This window comes from Bos grunniens, chromosome 1 (genome assembly GCF_055505025.1).
Source record: "Bos grunniens cultivar Pamir isolate PY7600 chromosome 1, Bosgru_T2T1.0, whole genome shotgun sequence".
Taxonomy (NCBI): domain Eukaryota; kingdom Metazoa; phylum Chordata; class Mammalia; order Artiodactyla; family Bovidae; genus Bos; species Bos grunniens.
In genome coordinates this window covers 148845085-148860817 of record NC_141165.1, presented here as the reverse complement: position 1 = coordinate 148860817, position 15733 = coordinate 148845085, and the positions used below count along the sequence as shown (strand labels likewise).

The window sequence follows — 15733 nt, the reverse complement described above, 5'->3', positions numbered from 1 at the left end:
GACAGTAAAGTTGTAACTGGAGTGAAGAACAAAGTAACTATAGAAGTGAAAAAAAATGAGATAATCACAGAAGAATTTTCTAAGTAGATATTTAGAGCAAGAAGAATTATAAAATGAACCATGTTGAAGAACTTAATAAAGCAGGTTGAAAAATATTCATGGAATGTGAGCTAATGTGACCAAAAATCTATAAGCAATTAAAGCAAAGAGTTGTGGTAGGTGATATAGAAGAGTATTAAGAATAGATGGTATATGAGTTGTTTTCATTGACATATAGTTGATTTACGATGTCATTTTAGTTTTAGGTGTACAGCATTGAGATTTGATATTTTTATGGATTATACTCCATTTAAGGTTATTATAAAGTATTGGTTATAATATCTGTGCCACCCATTACATGCTTGTATCTTATTTTATACCTAGGAGTTTGTACTTCTTAATCCCACCCCCTTATATTGTACCCACATTTCTCTTTCCATTAGTAACCAACCACTAGTTTGTTTTCTGTATCTCTGAGTCTGTTTCTATATGAGTTTTAAAAGTGGGGACTTGGCAAAAAGAAGGGAGTTCCAAAAGGGTGGATAATACTATCAAGAGCAAAGAGGACACTTATCTAGTTTCTCTCCCTGGTCTTACAAAGACTGTGAAAGACAAACAAGCAAACACAGCTGTAAGAAAACAGCTGTAAGAAAAATACTTCCACATTAAGGAGAAAATTTTCAATTAGAGCAAGAAGGTGAAGATAATATTCAATACAAGCTTAAGGAGGTAGAGGCTTGCTTAGTTTGGACATCAGGAGGAGCTAGTGTTTCAGATATGAAGCAGCCCATCCTTAGGGCTGAGATATGATTCCAGGTAATGAGGACTCTTGAAATCTTGAGTGTCCTGTGGCAGTGATATAAAACAAAAATTCGGGTGTAAATGACAATTATCTTGTATAGTTTTAGAGATGCAGTAGGCTATGGTTTTTCCTGTGGTCATGTATGGATGTGAGAGTTGGACTGTGAAGAAGGCTGAGCACCGAAGAATTCATGCTTTTGAACTGTGGTGTTGGAGAAGACTCTTGAGAGTCCCTTGGACTGCAAGGAGATCCAACCAGTCCATTCTGAAGGAGATCAGCCCTGGGATTTCTTTGGAAGGAATGATGCTGAAGCTGAAACTCCAGTACTTTGGCCACCTCCTGTGAAGAGTTGACTCATTGGAAAAGACTGATGCTGGGAGAGATTGAGGGCAGGAGGAGAAGGGGACAACAGAGGATGAGATGGCTGGATGGCATCACTGACTTGATGGCCATGAGTCTGAGTGAATTCTGGAAGTTGATGATGGACGGGGAGGCCTGGCATGCTGCGATTCATGGGGTAGCAAAGAGTCAGACATGACTGAGTGACTGAACTGAACTGAACTGAATGAATAAAACTCAACCTTTCTTGCCATTTCTGCAAGTAGATTTCTTATAGTTCAAAACATGACCTGATGTCTTTATAAACTTCTTCCTCTTCCTTTCTACTAAAACAACTTTCTGCTAAAAGTATTTTGCACTTATTCAAGCATTCTTGCCCTAGGTTTATTCTACTAGCCTAGATTTTTTTCTAATTGCCTCTTTGCTTTGGTTTTCCTTTGAGTCTTGTGCAGCATGCTCTCTGCTTGCCCTAAGCCAATCACTCTTTCATAGTGCTAAAGACAGACAGATTTTTCTCACATGAAAATTTATCAATTTCATTCTCAAGTTCAACATTCTAGCGGGTTAAAATCTAAACACATTTCACAATATTCAAAGTATTTTGTAATCTGGCCTATACTCTCTTTAACTCACATTAACCATTTTCCAGTTATAACTTTCTGCAGTTAGATGTGGAACCATACCTGTACACATGCCATCTTTTTGAAATCTTTTCTTAATATTTTCCCGTAAAGCTAAATCTGATTTATACATTTATTTCCAAGTAAAAGATAAATCCTCCATGTTCTTATCCCTAGGTATCCAAAGCTGATTTACTCTCAGTCCCACCTTTTCCTCTGGTGCTCCAGGGCAGGAATTATCTCTTCTCCTTCTAATTTTCCATTGGCATAGCTCCATTAATCAGTGGGCTCCTTCAAGAATGATTTCCTTTGATTTTTTTTTTCCTTTTTTTCCCACTTGGTTAAAAATGCAATCTTGTCAAGTAGAAAGCTTACAGTAGATGCTTTAGGTATACACATCATTAGGTGGACACTTTATTAACTATGTACACAAAGAACAAGATAACTTTAAGCATTACCATGGAATTCACTCAAATATAGATTTCTGTTTGTTTGTTTTATTTTGTTTTTTCAGAAGGAAATATTTGAATAAGAGGGAAAAACTGGTTAGGGGCTTCTAGTAACTTTAAGGACAAACGAAAAAAAGGTATTATTTAAAAAATATAGATAAATATCAATTGATCATGACAAATCCCTTTAATTGATTCCAGGTGTACCATTATCAACACAGAAGGGAGATTCATCCTTATTGTTGGAAAACTGATTTTGAGATCATTGTGCCTTCTGTTATTTCAGTATGTGGTATCAAGGTAAAGTAGCTCATGGTAGGTGTAGTGAATTGCACTACTGGTCTCTTCATTAGTAGACTGATAGGTTAACCTTCATACAAGTGGATGATTCCTAATTGATATGTTTTGTGTAATTGAATTGGAACATTTCTTCCTGGTTTGTCTTCTACATTCTAAAGAAAGAAGTACATACAAATATGTGAACCAAAATGACTTTTCTATGAATAGTTGACAGGTGTCCTTAGCAACTGAAGGTGCATACTTTTTAACTTCTGGAAATGATGCCTTTGACCAAGTTATTTTTTAAAAGAGACACTAACAAGATTAAGAATTAGACTTGATAGTTGGCTAGGAATGTAATTTGATGATTTAGTAGGTCAGGGATATTTTCATTTCTTCTCTAATATTCACAGCCCTGTCTCTGGATAATTACACTTGTTTTAGTGTACATGCACCCTTCATACAATCTGTGTTTTATGATGAAACGTGGGTGTCAAAGCTGAGCTAACCGGCATAACATTAATCAGTATCCATGGGACTCAGCAAATGAGACTAGAGAAAACATTTCTAAAGTAGTATGCTCTCTCTGAACCTTTCAAGGTGGGGCATGGCAGAAATGTGCATACTGCTATGGTTATCTTCTTTCTCAGGAGTAAATCAGCCTTAGGATAAAAAGAGCTCATTATGAGAGGCAAAGTAGACTCATAAAAGGATCCTGCTTCCTGATGAGGTAGCAAAGCAAAAAACCAAATAAAACATGAGCCTTTGAACTCTCCAGATAGCAGAGCCAGTAAATCCACTTTATTGCTTGAACTAATTGGAGTTACATTTTCCATTATGTCAAAATGAAAGACTGATAACCATTATACAGAGGATTGTTATGAATTGCCATAGCAAGGCTGTTGTTTTCTGGAGGCAGTTGCTCTTAAGATATGTTTGGGTGACGACAAAGACCGTGTTTTACCAAAACATAGATTTCTTCTATTTGATCAAAGTATAGAAATTCCATAAAGGCATTAAATTTTTGATGGTGAACACAGAGAGCAGTCCTGACAGAATGAGGAGAAAGGACTGGTATATTTCAGTGGGAAGGATATGTAATTTAAAAAGCTTTTGGTTTCACTAAATTCTGTGGGGGTTTGGACAATGGGGAGCTGTGGAGGGAAGTATCTGGGGAAGATTATTGCTGGGGCCTCCAGGGAGTTTTGGATGAAAAGGATGTGTGGGTCCCAATTCACACAGATTGCTTGTCCCTCAAAAGCAGCCCCTATATGTATGCAGTGCTTTAAGTTGATATAGATAGGTGGAAAACAGAATCAAAATTTAACGGTATGAAATATTTTTACCAAAGTTAATTTTTTGAGTGTTTGTACTCTTTTAGAAACTGAAATTTTCTAAAATAAATTGTTATTTTTCTGTTGAGTAAAACAACATATATTTGGTTTTAGCAACATTAAAAAAAATAGATTGAAGTGGGTTATAATTGAACTCCCCACAATATTCTTGCCTTTCTTATTTGAAAGTTCTTATTATGACTTACAATTAAGAATTTCAGGAATACTATTATGAATTTTCATTGGAGTCTGAATCAGGGTTGGAATTTTGTTCTTTTTTAAGTCCCTTGGGTTGTTTGAGTATTTTTTAGGGTAAGGCCTGACTGGGGCTTCCCAGATGGCTCAGTGGTAAGGAATTTGCCTGCCAGTGCAGCAGATGCAGGAGACACAGGGTTGATCCCTGGGTTGGAAAGATCCCCTGGAGCAGGAAATGCAACCCACTCAACTATATTTGCCTGGAAAACCCCATAGACAGAAAAACCTGGCTTTTTTGTCAGTTCTTCGAATCAGGTGGCCAAAGTATTGGATTTCAGCTTCAGCATCAGTCCTTCCAATGAGTATTCAGGACTGATTTCCTTTAGGATGGCCTAGTGAACTTTTATCTCCTTAAGAGTGTTGTTTATAACACGACCTTACTCTATCAGCTGCTTCCCTCTTTTCACTAATTAATTTTCATAGCATCCACCAACCTAAATGAAAGCTCAAACTGTATGATAAGTGAAGATTGCTATTGTCACATTCAAACTTGTTACAAATGACGATAAACACTAAATGACACATGAGTTCAAGATGTGAGTCATACTTAATTGTTTACCTTTGTGTGGAGAGCAGTATTCAGAAAACCCCTTTCAATTTGTTTATTCATCATTCTGATGCTTGGAAAAAAGTCATATCAATAAATAAAATAAATATATCAATAACATTCTTTTCCATCTATTAAGTATGGTGAAAAATAGATATTTAATAGGTAAAACCAAAGTTCTCAAATTCAAATCTTTTGGCCTAACACATTTTAAAAATTTATGCAATCTGTTTAATATATAATTAATACTAAAGAAGATACTCAAATATTTTATTTTATGGATTTTCATATAAAATACTAGATGCCTTTAACTCATATTAGGACTTTTTCTTTATTTTTATTAAATTTATTGTGCTTTACTACTTATGTGCAATGATAAAAAGAATTTAACACCATAAAACCAGCTCCAAGGTGCCAGTATTTCCTAAACTGATGAAAATCCAAATTACTTAAGTAAAGACTTGAGTATAGTTATATACTTTTTGGGAAAATAAATATGTTCTCAGAAATTTCAATTCTTTTCCATTCAGTTCAGTTTAGTTCAGTCTCTCAGTCATGTCCGACTCTTTGCGACCCCATGGACTACAGCATGCCAGGCTTCCCTGTCCATCACCAACTCCCAGAGGTTGATCAGATTCATGTCCATCAATTCGGTGATGCCCTCAACCATGTCATCCTCTGTTGTCCCCTTCTCCTCCTGGCTTCAATCTTTCCCAGCATCAGGGCCTTTTCCAATGAGTCAGTTCTTCACATCAGGTGGCCAAAATATTGGAGCTTCAGCTTCAGCATCAGTCCTTCCAAAGAATATTCAATTATTAATTAATTAAAATATATTCCATGCCTTCCCTTAGGGGCTTGTGGCTGAGCTGGTAGAGAAGCCACCTGCAATATGGGAGACCTGAGTTCAATCCCTGGTTTGGGAAGATCCTCTGGAGAAGGGAAAGGCTACCCACTCCAGTATTCTGGCCTGGAGATTTCCATGGACTGTATAATGGGCTCACAAAGAGTCAGACAGGACTGAGTGACTTTCACTGTCACTTTATATTCCCTGCCAAAATATTAAATTTTGATATCATATTGTGTTAAATCAGAATGCATCTAGATAGAAAAACTTTCTCTGCAAAGAAAGATAAATAATATTCTAGTTTTGTGGTTTATAAAGTCTCTGTTGCAAAAAACCTCTGTTATTTTACACCAGAAAGTAGCCATAAATCATATGTAAATAAATGAGATGTCTGTGTTCCAATAAAGCTCTTTTTACAAAAATAAAAAGCTATGAGCTGGATTTGGTCCATAAGTCATGGTTTTCTGACCTCTGATCTAGATATGTAGAACATCATTTTCTAATTTCTTAAGTAGACGAATGTATTTGGTCTGCCTTCAGAATATGTATGTATCCATAAATATATCTACATATTTTATATATGTCAGGGGGATGTTGCAGGAGTGGTTCCAGACCACCACCATAAAATGAATAAATCAATAAAGCAAGTCATGTGAAATTTCTGGTGCCAGTGTGTATAAAAGTTATGTTTGGACTATTCTATAGTTTACTAAGTGTGAAATAGGATTATGTCTTAGAAAATGTACATAGTTCAATTTAAAAAATGCTTTACTGTTAAAAAATGCTAAGCATCATCTGAACCTTTGCTGCTACTGCTGCTAAGTCGCTTCAGTTGTGTCCGACTCTGTGCGACCACAGAGATGACAGCCCACAAGGCTCCCCCATCTCTGGGACTCTCCAGGCAAGAACACTGGAGTGGGTTGCCATTTCCTTCTCCAATGCATGAAAGTGAAAATAGTAATTTTTTTGTTGTAGAGGATTTGTCTCTAATATCTGAGTGATCAGGGTGGTGATTGCGTGAAGGTTGGAATAGCTGTAGAAAATCTTAAAATAAGACAATGAAGTTTTCTGCATCAGTTGACTCTTCCTTTAATAACAGAGGAGAGCAATCTGACGCCATGTTGGATATTCCTTTAGCTCTAAGTTTTGTGCTCTGTCATCTGTGCTTAGTCATGCGGGCTGTGAAACGTTGTCTAATAGAATGTTTCCTATAACCTGAAACATGCATATAGCCTTTTACCAAGGCTCTGCCTCTAGGCTGGACCTTTAAAGCCATAACACTTTTCATTCACACAGAGACAAAATGTTGCAGAACAGAAAATGACATTTGTTGTATTGGGGGTTTGCAGGAAAACAGTGACTAGACTTAACCGGACAGCTGCAAGAACAAAGGATTATCACATACCCTCTAGAGTGTGGCTGGCACCAGGAAGTCTGCAACAGCCAGTTATGCCTGCCCTTGCCACCAGCTCTTACTATAAAAGAAGCCTGAATTTTAACTCAGGTAAAATGGTTCTTTAGACACTAGCTTGCCATTTACTCCATCTGCTGGCTTTCCCTGTAAAACTGCTGTTTCTTTTCTCAACACATCTCTCAGTGTGACCAAAAAGCACATGAAAAGATGCTCAGTATCACTATTTATTAGAGAAATATAAAAAAAACTACCGAAAGGTGTCACTTAACGTCAGTCAGAATGGCCAGCATCCAAAGATCTACAAGCAACAAATGCTGTAAAAGGTGTGGGGAGAAGGGAACAACCCCACGCCTGGGTGTATGTATACCCAGAGAAAACTCCAGTTCAAAAAGATATATGCACCCCCATGTTCACTGCACTGCTATTTGCAATAGCAAGCTGACAGGGAACTGACACATACACACTGCTATATATAAAATAGATAACTAATACAAACCTGTTGCATAGCACAGGGAACTCCGCCCAATTCTCTGTAATGACCTGTCAGAAAAGAACCTAAAAAAAAAAAAAAAGTGGATATATGTATAACTAATTCACTTTGCTATGTAACTGAAAATAAAACATTATAAATCAACTACAATAATTTATTTTTAATTGCTAAAATGGAAATATCTTAAAGCGGGTAATTTTTTGTCTTTTCAATCACATTTGCCATCAAAACTGATAATATTAAAAAAGGAGGTCCTGATGCTAAGTCTAATATGTAAAGAGCCTAGAGGTTTTCACTGCATAGTTATAATAATAAAAGGCTGAGTAAATTAAAAAATAAAGACTTTTCTTAGACTTAGAGAAATCGAATTGAAGTACAAAACACTAGACTGTAATCTAAAGAGACAGCAAATTTGAGAGTCATAGTGAGGTCTCCTAATCTGGGATAGATGCTGCTCAAACCAGCAACTAAGAACACTTGAATGGGAGTTTTGACAAATTTCTGAAGACTAAATGTAAGACTAGTGTAAAACGGAGAAAATCTTTGGATTTTTATAGGTCCCACTTCTAAAAATCTTACCAGATTATTATGGTGATGGCTCAAGAAAGATTGTATGTGGCTCTAGCCAGGAGAGGGCCTAGACATTAGAAATACACTCAAGATATTATAACAAAGCCAACTTTCCACTGAAAAGGATTTGACCAGAACCTTGTCTGATCGATGACAGGGCACCAGCTGAAATCCAGCCCCTCTAGTCTTCCTGTTTCACCTAAGGATGGGGTCAGCGGGGAGTGATAAGACATTGGTTAAAATCACAATTAAGGTTGGTTACAAATCAAGTTAAATACTGAGATTTAAACGTAAAATTATAGAACAATTATTCTCTTCCACATTCTACTCCAACACTAACAGAGATCCAGGTTATAACAGTAGATTACAGATGAAAAGAGTGCAGGACACAGACTATCTGTGAGAGATCTCTTAGCAAATCCCAAAGACAACATGAAAAACAAAATCTAAGACACCAGAGGACTTTGAAAACTTTGGCACCTTCAGTTATGTCAAGCAATCAGTTCAGTTCAGTTCAGTTGCTCAGTCATGTCCAACTTTTTGCGATCCCATGAATCGCAGCACGCCAGGCCTCCCTGTCCATCACCAACTCCCGGAGTTCACTCAGACTCACGGCCATCGAGTCAGTGATGTCATCCAGCCATCTCATCCTCTGTCGTCCCCTTCTCCTCCTGACCCCAATCCTTCCCAGCAGCAGAGTCTTTTCCAATGAGTCAACTCTTCACAGGAGGTGGCCAAAGTACTGGAGTTTCAGCTTTAGCATCATTCCTTCCAAAGAAATCCCAGGGCTGATCTCCTTCAGAATGGACTGGTTGGATCTCCTTGCAGTCCAAGGAACTCGAAAGAGTCTTCTCCAACACCACAGTTCAAAAGCATCAATTCTTAGGCGCTCAGCCTTCTTCACAGTACAACTCTCACATCCATACATGACCACAGGAAAAACCATAGCCTTGACTAGACGGACCTTTGTTGGCAAAGTAATGTCTCTGCTTTTGAATATTCTATCTAGGTTGGTCGTAACTTTCCTTCCAAAGAGTAAGCGTCTTTTAATTTCATGGCTGCAGTCACCATCTGCAGTGATTTTGGAGCCCCAGAAAAGAAAGTCTGACACTGTTTCCACTGTTTCCCCATCTATTTCCCATGAAGTGATGGGACCAGATGCCATGATCTTCGTTTTCTGAATGTTGAGCTTTAAGCCAACTTTTTCACTCTCCACTTTCACTTTCATCAAGAGGCTTTTTAGTTCCTCCTCACTTTCTGCCATAAGGGTGGTGTCATCTGCATATCTGAGGTTATTGATATTTCTCCCGGCAATCTTGATTCCAGCTTGTGCTTCTTCCAGCCCAGCGTTTCTCATGATGTACTCTGCATAGAAGTTAAATAAACAGGGTGACAATATACAGCCTTGACGAACTCCTTTTCCTATTTGGAACCAGTCTGTTGTTCCATGTCCAGTTCTAACTGTTGCTTCCTGACCTGCATACAGATTTCTCAAGAGGCAGGTCAGGTGGTCTGGTATTCCCATCTATTTCAGAATTTTCCAAAGTTTATTGTGATCCACACAGTCAAAGGCTTTGGCATAGTCAATAAAGCCAAAATAGATGTTTTTCTGGAACTCTCTTGCTTTTTCCATGATCCAGCAGATGTAAACTCCTAGATAAACATACACCATCACACCAAAGACCTATTTACCCAATACATCTAGTCCAGATTTTAACAAAATTGCAAAATGTGCTAAAAGCCAATAAAGAGTCCGAAGAGACAAAGCAAATTATCAGAAATAGACTGATATTAAACAGATATTGAAATTATCAGAGAATTTAAAATAGCTATGATTAACTTGTTATGAACCCTAATGGAAAAAAATTGACAATGTGGAAGAACAGATGGGTTAGATGGAAACACTAAGAAAGAATTAAGAGTAAATGCTGGAAATGAAAAAACACTGGAACAGGTTTGAAGAATCCTTTGATCATCTCATCAGTAGACTGGACACAGCTGAGGAAAAGATCAGTGAGCTAGAATATATGACAATAGAAACCTCCCAAACTTAAACACAGGGAGAAAAAGGAATAGGAAAAAAAGAAAAGAGAGCGAGCCATAGGACAATTTCAGAAGATGTAACTCATGTGCAATTAGAATACTAAAAGGAGAAAAAAAACAGAATGAAGAGAAAGATTTAGCCAAATATTTTCCAAAATTAATGACAAATAATAAAGAATAGATGCTGGAAGCTCAGAGAATATCAAGCAAGCTAAATACTTAAATACTGAAAAATCCACAGTAGGGATAATGTATTCAAATTTAAGAAAATAAAAATATTTTAAAAGACAGAGAAATAACACCTTATCTGCAGAGGAAGAAACAGAATTATATGAGACTTCTCAACAGATAACTCACAAGAAGTGTGCTGTGACAAATTTCATTCTTTTTTTTAAAGCTAACAACACAGAATTCTTTGTCAAGCCAAATTATGCCTCAGAAGTAAAGAAAAAAAAAACTTTCTCAGAAAAACAAAAATTTAGGATATTCATCAACAAAAGAAATATCTTGAAAGAAATATTAAAAAAAGTTATTTGGGGAGAATTGAAAATATATGGGTCAGATATCAAATCTATGTAAAGAAAGGAAGGATGTAAAAAAATAAATGAGTAAAATAATTGTTAATTATTTCTTTTTAGTGATATAAAAATAACTTTAAAATAAAAACAAGAACAACATATTTTGCACTTATAGATTATGGCTGAGTCTAAAGTTTAAGGGGCTTCCCAGGTGTGGGAAAGAATCTGCCTGCCCATGAAGGAGACTCAGGAGATGCAAACTTGATCCCTGGATCAGGAAGGTCCTCTGGAGGAGAAAATGGCAACCCACTTCAGTATTCTTGCCTGAACAATCCCATGGACAGCTGGAGCCTGGCTGGCTACAGTCCGTGCGGTTGCAAAGAGTCGGGCATGACTGAGTACATCCACACGTGTCTATTGGGTGGGTGGTAACAGAAGGTCCCTATAAACCATGAGATTTAAATGGTAAACACAACAATAAAAGGAAGTGCAAACAAAAACAAATGATGCAACCAAAATTCAAAACCTACACGTTTGAAAATCAAAAAGCCATTTAAGCACATAAACACTCTGAGTCACCCTTGTTCCAACAGTAACATTATTTACTCTCAAATATGGATAATCTTAGAATACTCTTGAGGATATTTTTCTGCCTATCTATAGCATTTTATGACATAAAGTAAGTTATAAATAATAGCCAACTAATTGTAGCTTTTTCTTCTACTTGCCAATAATTCACTTACCATAAAAATACATTTTGTATATTCTACTACATTTTTATTCATTTATCAAATGTCTAGTGAATACTAACCACAGGTAACTGCATCATAGAAATATCTTGCAGACGTTTTCGGGCATGTATTATGTAGTGGCCAAGTTTGAAGAATCTGAAAGTTTCATATCCTGGACCCATCACTTACAAACCACATAAAGAAAAGTGAAGTCGCTCAATCGTGTCTGACTCTTTGTGACCCCGTGGACTGTAGCCCACCCGGCTTCTCCATCCATGGGATTTTCCAGGCATGAATACTGGAGTGAGTTGCTATTTCCTTCTCCAGATCTTCCTGACCCAGGGATTGAACCCGGGTCTCCCACCTTGTAGGCAGATACTTTACCGTCTGAGCCCCCAGGGAAGTCACTGTACATCCCATGGAGTTCTCCAGGCCAGAATACTGGAGTGCCTAGCTTTTTCCCTTCTCCAGCAGATCTTCCCAACCCAGGAATCAAACCGGAGTCTCCTGCATTGCATGCAGATGCTTTACCAACTGAGCTATGGAATTCTCCTATAAACCATGTGGTTGTGAGCAATTTGTTTATCCTTTCTATATTTCACTTTCTTAATCTGTGTGCTGTGTGTCTTAAGTCACTTCAGTCATGTCTGTCTCTTTATGATCCCATGGAATATAGCCCACCAGGCTCCCCTGTTCATGGGATTCTCTGGGCAAGAATACTGGAGTGGGTTGACATCTCCTTCTCCAGGGGACCTTCCCAACCCTGGAATATCCCCAGGACTGAAGGACTGCAACTTTTCACTTTCATTAATATGAATGTAACATATTTTCAGAAGAGGACACTTATTATTTAGTTTTACAAAGTTACTCTAAGGAAGAAAACTTTTGAAACAGATCAGCTTCTCGATCCTAAAATTTTCCTTTTCCTATTCATCTCCACAGCACAGAGTCAGGAGGAAACGTGTTGCCAACGGGTGTCCATTTCTAAGATATGACACTGTAGGAATGATAGATCAGACCTGGAAGCAAGTAGAAAGCCTTTTGAAAAAAAATTGGAAAACAGTCTGATTTTCCCCTCCTGCATGCTTCCTCAGGCCAGAGATACATTGGATGCTGAAATATTTGGGGCACTTAATATGTCCTTGAGGCAAATATAAATAAGATAGCATCTTTGTTTCACAGTGACTGTGTATTTATTGACTGTACATTGATTTTGATTGCTTTTGTGTTGTTCTTGTTCTGGAAATGCTGTTTTATACTTTGTCGGAAATAGGAAGAGAGTTTAGGTTCATTTGACCTATTAGCCTTACTATGACTTGTGTGTGTACCAGAAGATTTTCCAATGCCTGATTATTATGGAAAAAATTATGAAAGTGTAAGACTTTCTGGGAACTAATTGGCTGTTGCCACAATTTCTATATTTTCATAACCAGTGTCTGGGTATTTTGATATTATTATTTGGATGGAAAATCATGCAAAGAATATTAAATGTTTTTTTTTTCTTTTGCTTCAATGACTGCCAGATATTAAGCAATGGTTAGAATGTACTTCCTTTGAAAAGAAAAGAAAAAAAAAAAAAAAACCACACACAGACACTGTTCAAGTACTTTTTACCACAAAAGGAGATTAGCTCCATTACACCCTTAAGCAAACACATGTGAAACTCAAACTCATTTTAGAAAATAACTACAATTAAGAAGTAATGCAGATCTTCCCTTTATAATTGCAATATACCAAAGATATGCATTTCTAATATTTTTCAAGGCTACAATTGCTATTCAGTTTTATAGAGACACTTGTTATAGAAGCACTTGGAAGGACTTATATTCTCTAAATATATTCTAAAAGTAAATTTCCATTATGCAACAGCTGGACAGAGAATCCAAAAAATTGGAAATTCAAACTCTTTAGTAGAGGCCATTAAAGTTTATCCAAATGAGAAAGTGTAGATTTGGCTGAACCACTCCCTTACCTTCATAGAATAATCACTTAGAAAGAAAAACTCCCTGGATAATTCAGATGATTTGGAAAAGATGTTCTTCCTCAGAAAATTATTTTAAACTCTGAAACAGAAAGTCAAGTTTCCCACACTATCTCACACACCCTAAAAGGAACTAGTTTGTAGCCAGTGGTTACGCCCTTCCCCTCTCCTATCTGAGTCTTTGGAAATGGATTCCAGCATTCTAAATATACTGGATCTCTTCTTTAAAAACTCAAAAGGAATCTCTAACTTCCTAAGGACATATCATGTATCTGCTAAACAAGAGAAGAGCTTTAAAGACAAGTTCATTTCCTAAATGTCAATCAAAAAAGTATACAGAAACCATAAAAACAACTGAAGACTCCAGAAAGATGATGCTGTCAGTGACCATGGAAAACTCAGTCTGTGACTTACAGGGTGGCCGTCCGCTGGATCTTCACTGAGGTGATGAGCAACGCAGAAGTGTCAGCCAGTTTGTTCCCAGGGCTTCTGTAACTGTTTTCAGATGGATACTTGTGCAAAGTTAAAAAAAAAAAAAAAAAAGAAGAAGAAGAAAATGAATCTTCTTCTCAGAAATTGCTCTTACAACAACTTTGCTCTGAAATGTAGCCACAATGGAGTATTTCTTGGAAAACATGAAAGTCTATATAGTGGATAACTTACATGAATAAAGAAAACACATATGATAGTGAAACACTAGAGAAAACTTAACACTCTGGCAAGGGACTCATGATACATCAACACAGAGACCTGCGCTTCTTTACAATATGAGCTGTTGATGAGCAGGCAGTGGGTGAAAAATAAGTCTCAAACACATTAAATATAAGGGCAGTGAATGGGAGAATGGATCTTGATAAGGATCCTACAGGGTAATTGAATTTGGTGGGTGAAAAACAGAAACTGGCTTTGGAAGGGGCCAGAGACATTTCTGTCTTAGGGTATTGTTTACATCATATCCTTACAAATGAGCTGGAGATACATAGAAATATGAAATTATAGGTCAGCCATATCATCTTGCCTTGAAAAATGTTCAGAAATGGAAGGCTGTACTTACATATTTCCACCTATTTATCTATCCATTCATTAGTATCGCTACAGAAGGAGATAAAAACTAAATAAATAGGAAAAAACAACAACAGCAAAAATGAATGAGACAAGTGACTAGGTCTAAACTGGAGCGAAGTGACACTATATCAATGGATTTCTACGTTATATTTGGAAGGTAGACTAGACCTCCTAGGAGGTGGCAACTAAAAAGACTCTGAGGACAACAAAGTAGTCATGTGATGATCAGGGACCGCATATTTCAGGAAGAAGAAAACAAGGTCTTTGAGTTCAATCAAGTTTGATTTATTTAGAAAGCAGCAAGAAAGAAGACAGTAACAGGAAGAAAAGTGAAAGTGCTCTTTCAAAATAGTCGTGAAAAGTTGGGAGCACCACAGGTTTCTCACCGTGATGCACTTATTTTTTAGCTTATTTCTTTTTTTTTATTTTTTATTTTTTTAAATTTTTATTTTATTTTTAAACTTTACATGTTGTATTAGTTTTGCCAAATATCAAAATGAATCCATCACAGGTATACATGTGCTCCCCATCCTGAACCCTCCTCCCTCCTCCCTCCCCATACCATCCCGCTTATTTCTTTTTTTAAATAAATTTGTTTGCTTTTAATTGAAGGATAATTCTTTACAATATTATGTTGGTTTCTGTCCATATATCAACGTGATGCACTTAAAAATCAACCAACCAATTACCACAACCAGTAACAGCAACAAAAGCAAACTATGTCCAAGATCAAAACCAATGAGCTGGATTAAAAACCATGATGTAGGGAAGCAATATAGAAAGAAAACAAACTATTTGGTGAAGGAGGACTAGAGTCCACTCAGTGAAGCTAAACTATGGTCTGGACTGGTCCGAGTTTTGATTGAAGGAACATCTTATTGTTTCTAGTTTTTGAGTTTCTTTAGTTCAAAGATGATTTTTCCTTAAATCTGATTGTATCAGGATGAATCAACTGAATATGTACAACTTGGAAAAGTGAATTAGATCAAGTTTTGGGTCTGAACCTCTACAACATATGATGCTTAAAATTTTCAGTTTAGGGGTGAGCACACTCAGGGGAGCTGAATGATTTTAACCCTGTTAATAATCTTTTAGCACACAAGAAGGTCAAATTCAGGTGGAAAGCCAGGAAAGTATCATAATAGTACAATAAGATTAGAAGGATAACCTGAAAGAAAAACATCTCTGAATAAGGTATGAACACAGAAGTGTTTTACTGACTGTCAAGGTAAGGTTCACCTACAAAGATGCTTCAGTTCAGTTCAGTCACTCATTCATGTCCAACTCTTTGTGACCCCATGGACTGCACCATGCCAGGCCTCGCTGTCCATCACCAACTCCCGGAGTTTACTCAAAGTCACACCCATCGAGTCAGTGATGCCATCCAACCATCTCATCCTCTGTTGTCCCCTT

General features: G+C 37.0%; 1 long non-coding RNA gene across 1 annotated transcript; it reads right to left on the bottom strand.

Annotated features, from left to right (window-relative positions):
- Window positions 1–4976: 4976 nt before the first annotated feature.
- Window positions 4977–7477, bottom strand: LOC147380287 (uncharacterized). Its single transcript, XR_015169265.1, has 2 exons — window positions 7419–7477; window positions 4977–5458 (listed from the first exon to the last, which is right to left on the bottom strand). It is a non-coding gene; the product is annotated as an uncharacterized LOC147380287 (long non-coding RNA).
- Between the last annotated feature and the right edge of the window lie 8256 nt (window positions 7478–15733).